Raw genomic sequence first — 9,656 nt, 5'->3', positions numbered from 1 at the left:
TTGGTTTAATTTCCCCTCCTGCTCACTGTATCTGTGGACTCTGTTTGGTGTCCCACTGTCCATGTGTTTTTTTTCATGGGCTCAGGTTACTTTCCACATGTCAACGGTCGGCAGGTTAGGCTGGGTGGCAACTCTAAAGTGTATTTGTGTGAGAATAAATGTGCCCAATAATAGACTTGTGCTTGATACTACTGTTGGTTCCTGTCTGGTGACTAATGCTACCAATGATGTAACACTTCTCATGGACACCAAGCATAGGCTGGCATTCCAGCCAGGATGGTAAACAGTCTCTTACCCTGCTGGGAGGCCAGTTTAATGTAAGGACAACTCACTTGGACTATTTGCTTCCCTGATACTATAGGCGGATGGATAACCACTGGCCAAGCTGGGAATTCCAGTCCAATTAAACAGCCCTTGTGCTGCCAGGGGGCGCTGCAGGGAAAGAATGTTACAATTTTATGTAACTTCTGCGTGATCTGGAAGCTTCCAATGTATAGTGCTGTAACACAGCATGTCTGGCATAAAAGGGCTCCAATTCCTCACCTCAGGGAGTCAGGGTCGGGAGACGAAGGATGAAGCTCACCTGGAGGAGTGGAAGGAGAAGAAGAAAGAGAGGAAGAGGTTTGTGCTTGGATGATTCTATTACTGATATAGAGAAGTTTTGTAAAGGTATTGTGAAAATAAAATTCTTTTACTTGAACCCGGGGCTTGTATTAATGATGGTGTGTTTGAGGTTTTGGGGGCTCAGTGTCATCCCCTAAAGGTCACACACTGCATTGGAATGTACTGGTCAAGAAAATGAATCAACAAATGAAAAAATGTTCATCATATACTAAGCCCCCAATCATTTACTTATCAATTCTGCCTTCCAAAAACCTGCACATTTCCTGTGCCTCATCACCATTATACAAATTAATAAGAACCCAGAGGGCAGAGAAATGCCCACTGAGGTCATTATCTAATAAACCCCTTAAAGTTCCATTATTCTGCCCCTCCAGCTAACACACTACTTCATTAACACCCAGCTTCAAAAACACTTCAGAATTTCCAATTCAGACACTTCAGACAAAGCTGACAAACTGCCTACATGTGGGGATCCCACCACTGTAGCACTACTCACTGCTCCCACTTGTGAAACAGACATAGCAAATCAATAAACTCACTAACTACACTAAAAGGTTATGACACATTGTCTCTGAGGGTCTTACTTAATACCCTATATATACCGGGTAAAAAAAAACATCAAAAAGTCCTGACACTCATAGCCATGCTAATTTCAGCTGTGGGAATTGCCAAAGGGCATGAGAGACTGAAATGTATATTTAACAGGCCAAAATATCCATACCACTGATGTGAAGAGTCTAGGACCATTTGACCAGTAAAAAGTAAAATCAAAGAAAAGCTAACAAGCAAACTCCAGAAGGTAGGACAGGTTGGTTAGTAAGATGTACAACAAAGAACAACTTGACCACTGAAATTCACAGCTCAGAGAAGGCTGACCACGTAGGAGCACAACCCAAGACATTTGAATTAAAAGGCAATAGTTACTCAGCAGGATATGTCAAGGAAAGCTAAATTTAGGGAATTACCTCAACAAAGGGGGACCAAGCAGGAGTTAAGTACTGTGACACAAAGCATATGATACACTGAATCAAAGAGGGGTTAGTTATTGACACATGTTGCCAAGCATGGCATGGCCACTAAGAAATGTAATTCACCAGTAAAAGACAGGACTCGAGAAAGGTTGACCACCAAAATACAAAGCCTAAGAGATGCTAAACTCTGAAAAGCAAGAACTTTGACATTGTTCTTTCACATACCTTCAACCACAGGTTGTACTTTGTAATATTGTTACAAAACTCAGAGATTAGCACTCCATGTGAAAGCTTTCTTCATCATGCTAACCACACACCTTCCTCTAACAGAGTCAAAGCAGACAATAAATTGCAGTTGAATCCCTTGGACATGCAACATATGCTCCTCAACATTCATCATGAAGAAAGCCGTCGTCGTCCTCCTGGTGCTTGTGGCTCTGGCCACCATTATGAGTAAGTTTGAGTTTTGGGTCGAGAGAAGGAATGGTTTGACTTGGCAGTGAGACAATGACTTGTTACTGGGGTATTTATGTTCAGATTAGTTGCTTTTCTTTTTAAAATTTGTATGTTTAAAAACTGAAAAAGTATTTGTTATATTGTCTGTCTGGTTGTCTTTTTGTCATACTGTATAGTGCCTGTGTCTCTGCTATTTCTCCTCAGATCTATGTAAATAATCTTTGTTATATTATGCCTTTTCCATCCATCCATCTAGATAGATAGATAGATAGATAGATAGATAGATAGATAGATAGATAGATAGATAGATAGATAGATAGATAGATAGATAGATAGATAGATAGATAGATAGATAGAATAATATTTACTGATTAATCCTGAAACTTAAAAAGTATAAAACCATATCAACATGGTTGAAATTAAAAATTAAGACGTTCATAAAGACATGCATTTTTATTTTCTATTCAAACTAGCTATTTTATATATAGTACTAAAAAAATTTTTCTTTTTCTGTAAGATTTTGCATAACTTTTCAAATATGGCAATTAAATCCTTTAAGACTCTGAATTATTGTTGATGTTGATTTATTATTCTCAAAATGACAGAGCTGCAATAGAAAAGGCAGCCGCAGAAGTCACCATAAAGCGAGATTAGGCAAATGTGACTTTTGCTCAGCAGGCTGGCCGGGGATTGTTGATCTCTGCAGGGTGGCACTTCATATTTGAGGACACACAATTCAAGTATTACTGATACAGTGCACTAAAATGAAAGGCACCATATTAATTACTTAACCATTGCTTTTCCACAGCTGAGCGCCAGAACTATGCAGAAGCAATCAACTGTAGAGGATACTTCCAGGGTGACTGCAAAACAACTTGTGCCCAAGGGGAAGAAGATATGGGCAAGCAGGCCTGTCCAGAAGGCTACCGGTAAGGAGTCTTGGTGTGGCTTTGTCCAGGATGTTAAAAAAAAGTATGCAGTAACACTACAATTCCTGCAGAAGGAAAGAAAACATGTGCAAGAAAAGATAAGCAATGAATAGACTCTTCTATCTAGTGGCCTTTGTTTTGTAGGGTGAAGAATCAGTTAGCATCTCAGATATAAATGTAGCCGTTCACTTCCTAGGCTAATGGTTAATGCCACTGCCTCATAACTCTGAGGACCCGAGTTCAATCATCATTGCCTATGTGATTCTGGAACCTTTTTCGTCTAGGTATTTCCATTTCCTCTCACAAGGTAGTTACCATCAATGGAAGAGCCAGCAAAGGTTTAAATCCCAAATTTATTTCAAATGTATGAACACACAAAGATTCACAAACAATGGGAAACAACTCAGGGCATCAACTGAAAGTGGTTAGCTAAAATCTCATCAGGTCACTTTTTAAAAGTTGTCAAGGTTTTCTACTTCAAACATATGACTTGGTAGTTTATTCCATATTTCTGTGACCCTTTATCTGGCTTCAGTCCTGAATGCACCTCCCTTGATTTCCCATACGTATTTCATTATTTCATTGAAAGAATTCTGATTAAGTATTTTAATTGGGGGGTTGTACCAGCTATTTAAGGTCAGGTGGTATGCATGGTGAAGAAGCAGCTGGGCTTTGTAGTGAGACTGAATGGTCCTTTCCTACTTGCTGGTGAGCTGTGGCTCATTGTTGAGATCAAGGAAATGTTGGGCAACCCATGGTAGATTTGACCCCGGCTTAAAACTGGCTTGAGAGAGAGCACTGATTACTGTTTATGTATGGTTTATTATTTTGATTGTTTGTCTTATAGGATTACTTGTTTTTAGTAGTGTTACTGGGCTAATTCACTAAACTTTTGATTAACGTAAGATCCAATAAATGTTTACTTTGCATATTGGATAGGGATGCCTGATTAGCTTTGGTGATAACAGACTTGGCAATCTAGGTTTTTTACCCACCCACCTGGCAGCCTGGTTTGGTCGGTCACACTGTTTTAAAGTAATTTTTGTGTGGTATTTTAATGTAATGTGCATAGTTTCAAATCTTCCTTTTACTGCTACACTTGTTTGTATTTTTTTTTTTTTTACTCTTTCACTAAACACTTATTTATGTAGTCTGTTCTTACCATGTGGTGCCTGGATCAAAACATTTAATTATCCTATTAACCCTAGATATTGAGACACCTAGGGTAGGGGTGAAGTGTGTTAGAATTGACTAAAATTTTATTAGTATGTAAAATATTTTTAAAGATTGTAGTTGTATTTTAAAGAGCCCAGTGACAAAAACATCTTATTAAAATTATCTTAATTGATAAAGACCCTGAGGCTGTTGGTTCAAATCTTACTCTTGGCATTGTGTGACCATGAGCAATTCACTTGACCCGCCTGTGTTCCAATTGGAAAACCAAAGGAAATGTAACCAATTGTACCATAAATATTGTAAATCACCTTGGAATGCAATAAATTAGGGGTGGTGTAGTTCCTTTTTTAATTTGTAGCCCTTGGGAGAGGCTACATATAGAGTAATTACTGTAAATGATTATTCAAGCAAACAATAGAAATTTCAAAATTAACAAAATAAAAATAAACAGGAGAAATATATAAAAATACAAAAAAAATATATAAGTCCACCAGTTAAAATAGGTAAGCCCATACAAGTGGAACTGGCACCTCCCTTGACTGTCAGTCCTGAGGGGAATGCAGTCATGTAATGACACTTTAGTAGAAGTGCCTTGGTTCCTGTTATGGTTCATTACATTTTTCCCAAAGGTTCCATGACAGCAACCTTGACATTTCTCAGCATAGATCGTCTTTGGTGACGTCTGTGGTGACGTCACTAGTTGTCGTCATACTGGGCAGGGATAGAAAGTAAAGAAGTACAATCACTTTGTACTTATGTATATTTAAGTAACCTTAAAGTATATATTGTATACCCTGCCGTTCTATCTTAAACTCTGTGAAGTGCCATGAGCATGGGAAAGGCGCTATACAGTATAAATAAAATTTATTATTATTATTACTTAAGTACATTTTTCACGTACAGGTATCTTACCTATGTTGATACTTGACTTTTACTCCACTATATTTTACAAAAAATATCTCAACCCCATTACATTTCTAAATGCGTTGCATTTTCCTGTCACATAAGAGGTTCATTCATTCTGACTCTTTTCAGTTATTCGTTGAAATTGAATCGCGAGCACGAACGGATCGATTCAGAAGAGCGGCGCAGGAGTGTTAAAACGCATGCGCGATGCTGTTGGCCTCTTCCGCTTAAATCGGTGTTGGGTTGAGGACATGTCTGTGATGTGTCGCCGTATAATTGTGTGGTAAAATGAACCAAGTCCGTCCAAGCGCGAACTCTGTATCGAGTGGTAAACGCTATTTATCGCACTATTTGCGGCAGTGCAGTATGGGAAATAATGCTGCTGAAGGCATCACAGAGAGCTTTCGTTTCTGTGGCACTAAAATATAAGCAGAATCTCCACACTGTATCTCACAACTAGTGGAACAATCGTAACGAGAAGACTGACAGAAAAAAACACGGATTAATAAAAGGGGAGAGAGGAGGAGGAAGTGACCGACTAGCTCGTGAGGAAAATCTTGAAATGTCACAATGAAAACAACACGTGAGATGTGACGACGTTTTGGGTTTTGTGAGGCGGTTAGTCAATAGAGTGAGGGTATATATAGTGCCATGACAGTGTTTTATACTAAATGAAGTCAAGGTGATCATAGACAGCTGATTAGTCCTTCATTACGTGTTCGCTTATACAGCATACAATGAATCTAAATCTGCAATTGAGGTGCAAAGAAAACTTTGTATTAAATTTAACGTGCCTTGATAATTCCTCCTGGACCTTGTCATACTATTTTTAAGTAGTTCAATAAATATCAATCTACTGGTAGTGTTAAAGATATGTTTGATATACAATTGAGAATCGAAAAAACACCACAGAAAATATCAAAAGGGTAAGACAAGCAGTAGACATTCAGCACGATGTTAGTCAGAATTAAAATATTCAAACTGCTGCTCACTGAATTATTCGGCAAGATTTATCCCATCACGCCTATAAAGTACTCATAGTGTATACATTTTTGGACTAATTTAGTTTTTTTTCTGATTAATGGAAATTGAAGCATTTTAAACTATTTGCAGACTCATTAAGAAAAATATAGTGTTCGTGCTGGATCTCATTTGAAAAATGTCATTTTTAAAATGTGGTGTAAGGCAAGTTAAATATGTTCAATTTTGTAACAATTTCATTCATTACTCTATGCTTTGACTCCAATGACAAAGTTAAGTGACCTTTCATATTATGCCTTCAGAAATCATCGTATCCTCACTCCATGCCCCAGAAAGTGCTTTCTCTCAGGTTTTCTAAAGTTGAGATACACCTCAGAAATCTATTTTCTATCTATTTCTATTTTGCTATTTTGAGTGACAATAGCTGTTTTACGTTTAAGCCCCAGGAACTCTCTCTTTGTGAACCCGGGTCTCTGTACTGCAAGGCAGCAGCACTACCACTGCGCCACCGTGCCGCCCTGCAGAGGACAAGTCTGCACAAATTTTAAGCACTTGTTTTACTTTCCTCAAGTTTGTTTTTTTATACAGGTAGGCCTGAGTGAAAATAATCAAAAGAAACCATCAGAACAATACACTGATACTAAAACACTAAGCCAAAATTGCTGTTAAACTTAATGTTACCAAAATTCCTTACACTTACTCAATTGCGACAGTCCCTAAATTATGCCTAAGTATATGAATGATGCCTTCTTTAGAGTATTTACTTGAAATGAAAAATACATGTGAAAATACACCAGTGATCGTATTCTGGATTCTAGAGCTAGTAGTAAAAACAGTAAAGCAATTTGCTTTACCGTACACTGGCATTAATTCATTCGAGAATGCTATGTTATGTCAAATAAATCTGGCATGTAAAAATACTAAAGTAACAAGAATGCTTTTCTAAACATAAGCATATAAAAGAAATAACAACAAAGATTTGACTCTATAAAAATCATTAATATTATGGCAGCATATGCAAACTTCATTCACATCTGCAGTGTCTATATTTAATTTTTCACACATAACACCGATCATGTTGAAAATCATGCAGATTAAGTTAATGGTGGGCTCTAGATTCTAATGTCAAGTGTGTTAGTCTGTGTACACCTAAGACTAGAACCTCATTCAGTGTAGGTTCTTCTTTTTGCCTGATACTGTTGAAATATTCTACCATATCCTATAACCATTCAAGATGGATGGATGGATATTTACATGGACAGTTTATTAGCCTTTATTTTAGGGCATATGAAAAATTGTATTGTGATCCAGTGACAGGAGTTGTTCCTGCTTCCTTATACCCAGCAAACTAAGTTCAGATCTCAGTCCAAGTAACTTTAAGATTTGCACACTTTCAGTATGTCTGTATGGGGTTTTCTTCCTGTATGTTAGGATAGTTGGTAAATCTAAATCAACCCCATATAAAAGAGTGAAGGTACAGTACACAAGTGTGCCTGGAAATAGACAGACACTTTCTCCCATAGTGGTTTTTGCCTTTCATGCAATAAGGCTTGGATACATTCTGGTCCCTGTAACCCTGATTTGTATAAGCAGATACAGAACAAGGATAAATAATGTATGGGGCATACTGACATTAGTATGAACACCTTTTACCAGGACTTCATTCACAACACTCAACCTCATATTTATTCACTCTGCTGATCAACACAGGTAGCTCGGTTCTTAGTTCCGGTAACTGGAATTTGAATTCCAGATTGGTTGGTGTTGAAATGGCATGTTCTCACTGTTTTCCTGTAGGGTTATTCCTGATACTCTGAATTCTCCCACATCCCAAATCCATTTCTAAATTAGTCTAGTAAGGTTGTGTGATTAAGGTGCCCAACACTGAGGTAACATCCCATCCAAGTTGGTTCTGGCCTTGTACTAGATTGGCAAATATGGGTGAGAGATGGTGGGACAGTTGGGTTAGTTGCTATGAGAAATTTATTTATGATATTTTGGCTAAGACACCCTGGCTCTGTTTAGCACCTTTCACCATGACTGCCTTCACTCACAATCCACACCATTCATTTATTTGTTAGTCAGTTCTTACACCTTTATCTGAAGACATGTAATATATTAAAATGTCTTTTGCAAATGATCCGCATTATAACTAATGCAGGTGTTGTCCTGAACAAAAGTTCTCTCTCTTGAAAGAAGGAAGTCTCGGAGCCCAGATGGAAGTGCCAAAAAAATCTTTTATTACCTAGCAATTTAAGAAAGAGACTTGAGCACGGTGCAAGTGCTTAAACTAGGAAGTGCATCAGTTTATATTAATATTTCTTATTACCTATGCAGAATACTCTCCTCCTTCTAGTTCTTCCCACCATTACCTAATGCCCATCACTTGAGTGAAATTGTCCATCATTACTTCACAGCAATACCTAATGTCTATCACTTTACCAAAACGTATTGAATAATTAACAATTTAAGTCAAAGCCAGGAAGACCCATATACAGAATACTGGTTTGCTCCAATGGATGCTACTTGATATACAAGCATCGCTCATGGTTGAAGTCTTAAGCAGCTACATTTCTAAAACAATGGCCTGCCTGTTTTTTTCCATAGTACTCAATGTCCTTGACTTTCATTAAATCATTTTGGTGTTTAAGCAGGCAAGTAAAAAGTTTGGCCAGGCTGCTGCATGTAAATTTACATTATGCTTAATAACAAAAGCTATATTTTTACTTACTATTATGTGAAAGTCATTTTATATTAATTAAAAATACCATATTGGAAGGGGCTTCACCACATGTGTCTCACTCTTGGTACTTTTTCCTTTTCAGCTGCTGCAGCCCCCCGAAAATGAGAGCCAGACGTGTGTAGAAAAGCAGCCTTTCTGTGACCACCAGCATTTACTGTCAAGCAAATGGAGTCTGCTAAAAGTCACCTGAAGTGTGCTCATTTTTAATTGTGCATATCAAGCAAAATATGGAAGTTAACGCTCCTAAAAATAAATGGTTTGAGTACTAATGGTTTCTGTGTGTAGTGGGTTTTATCATATTTAGAAATTAAAAAAATAAATAAAATCACCCCAAAGGAGAAAAAATAATGACAGTGCCGATACTGGTACCTCATTCTCTGGCATTCTCAGTAGTAAACACAATTACAATATAAAACAATCGAGTTAGGCAGAGGCATCGCTCCTGTTGAGCACCCCAAGGAACAGGAACATGCCAAGTAATGAAGGCATAGCAGTAGCACTTGCACCATGCTCTTGCCTGTCTGTGTCTTTGTCAAGTTATTAACAAATCTGGGTTCAAGTGTTGCAGCGACGATGGAGCTGACCCAGACTGTCACACATAGTGGATTTAATTGGGCTACTTTGACACTGATATAATGTCAAAGTTAAAACAGACCTTTGTAAAGTGCTCTAAATTAATTACAAATATAAAACACTGACCACATTAACTATTCATCTTCTTTAATATGACACACCTAAATTATCACTGGTGCAGCCAACTGGTTTTACAGACAGACAAATAAATGGAGGTCACCTGTCTGTAGTCACAGGGTTTTAACTGATTATAGTATAAACTCACCACAACTTGTGGTGCCTTAACTTACACAATGA

General features: G+C 37.7%; 1 long non-coding RNA gene across 1 annotated transcript; it reads left to right on the top strand.

The window, feature by feature from the left end:
* Positions 1-1,882: 1,882 nt before the first annotated feature.
* Positions 1,883-9,055, top strand: LOC114647582 (uncharacterized). Its single transcript, XR_003715567.2, has 3 exons — positions 1,883-2,048; positions 2,860-2,980; positions 8,869-9,055. It is a non-coding gene; the product is annotated as an uncharacterized LOC114647582 (long non-coding RNA).
* The last annotated feature ends 601 nt before the right edge of the window (positions 9,056-9,656 follow it).

The sequence above is a fragment of the Erpetoichthys calabaricus genome, chromosome 3, assembly GCF_900747795.2.
Source record: "Erpetoichthys calabaricus chromosome 3, fErpCal1.3, whole genome shotgun sequence".
Lineage (NCBI taxonomy): Eukaryota > Metazoa > Chordata > Cladistia > Polypteriformes > Polypteridae > Erpetoichthys > Erpetoichthys calabaricus.
The sequence above is the reverse complement of the archived record's forward strand: the minus strand, read 5'-3'. Positions and strand labels throughout refer to the sequence as shown.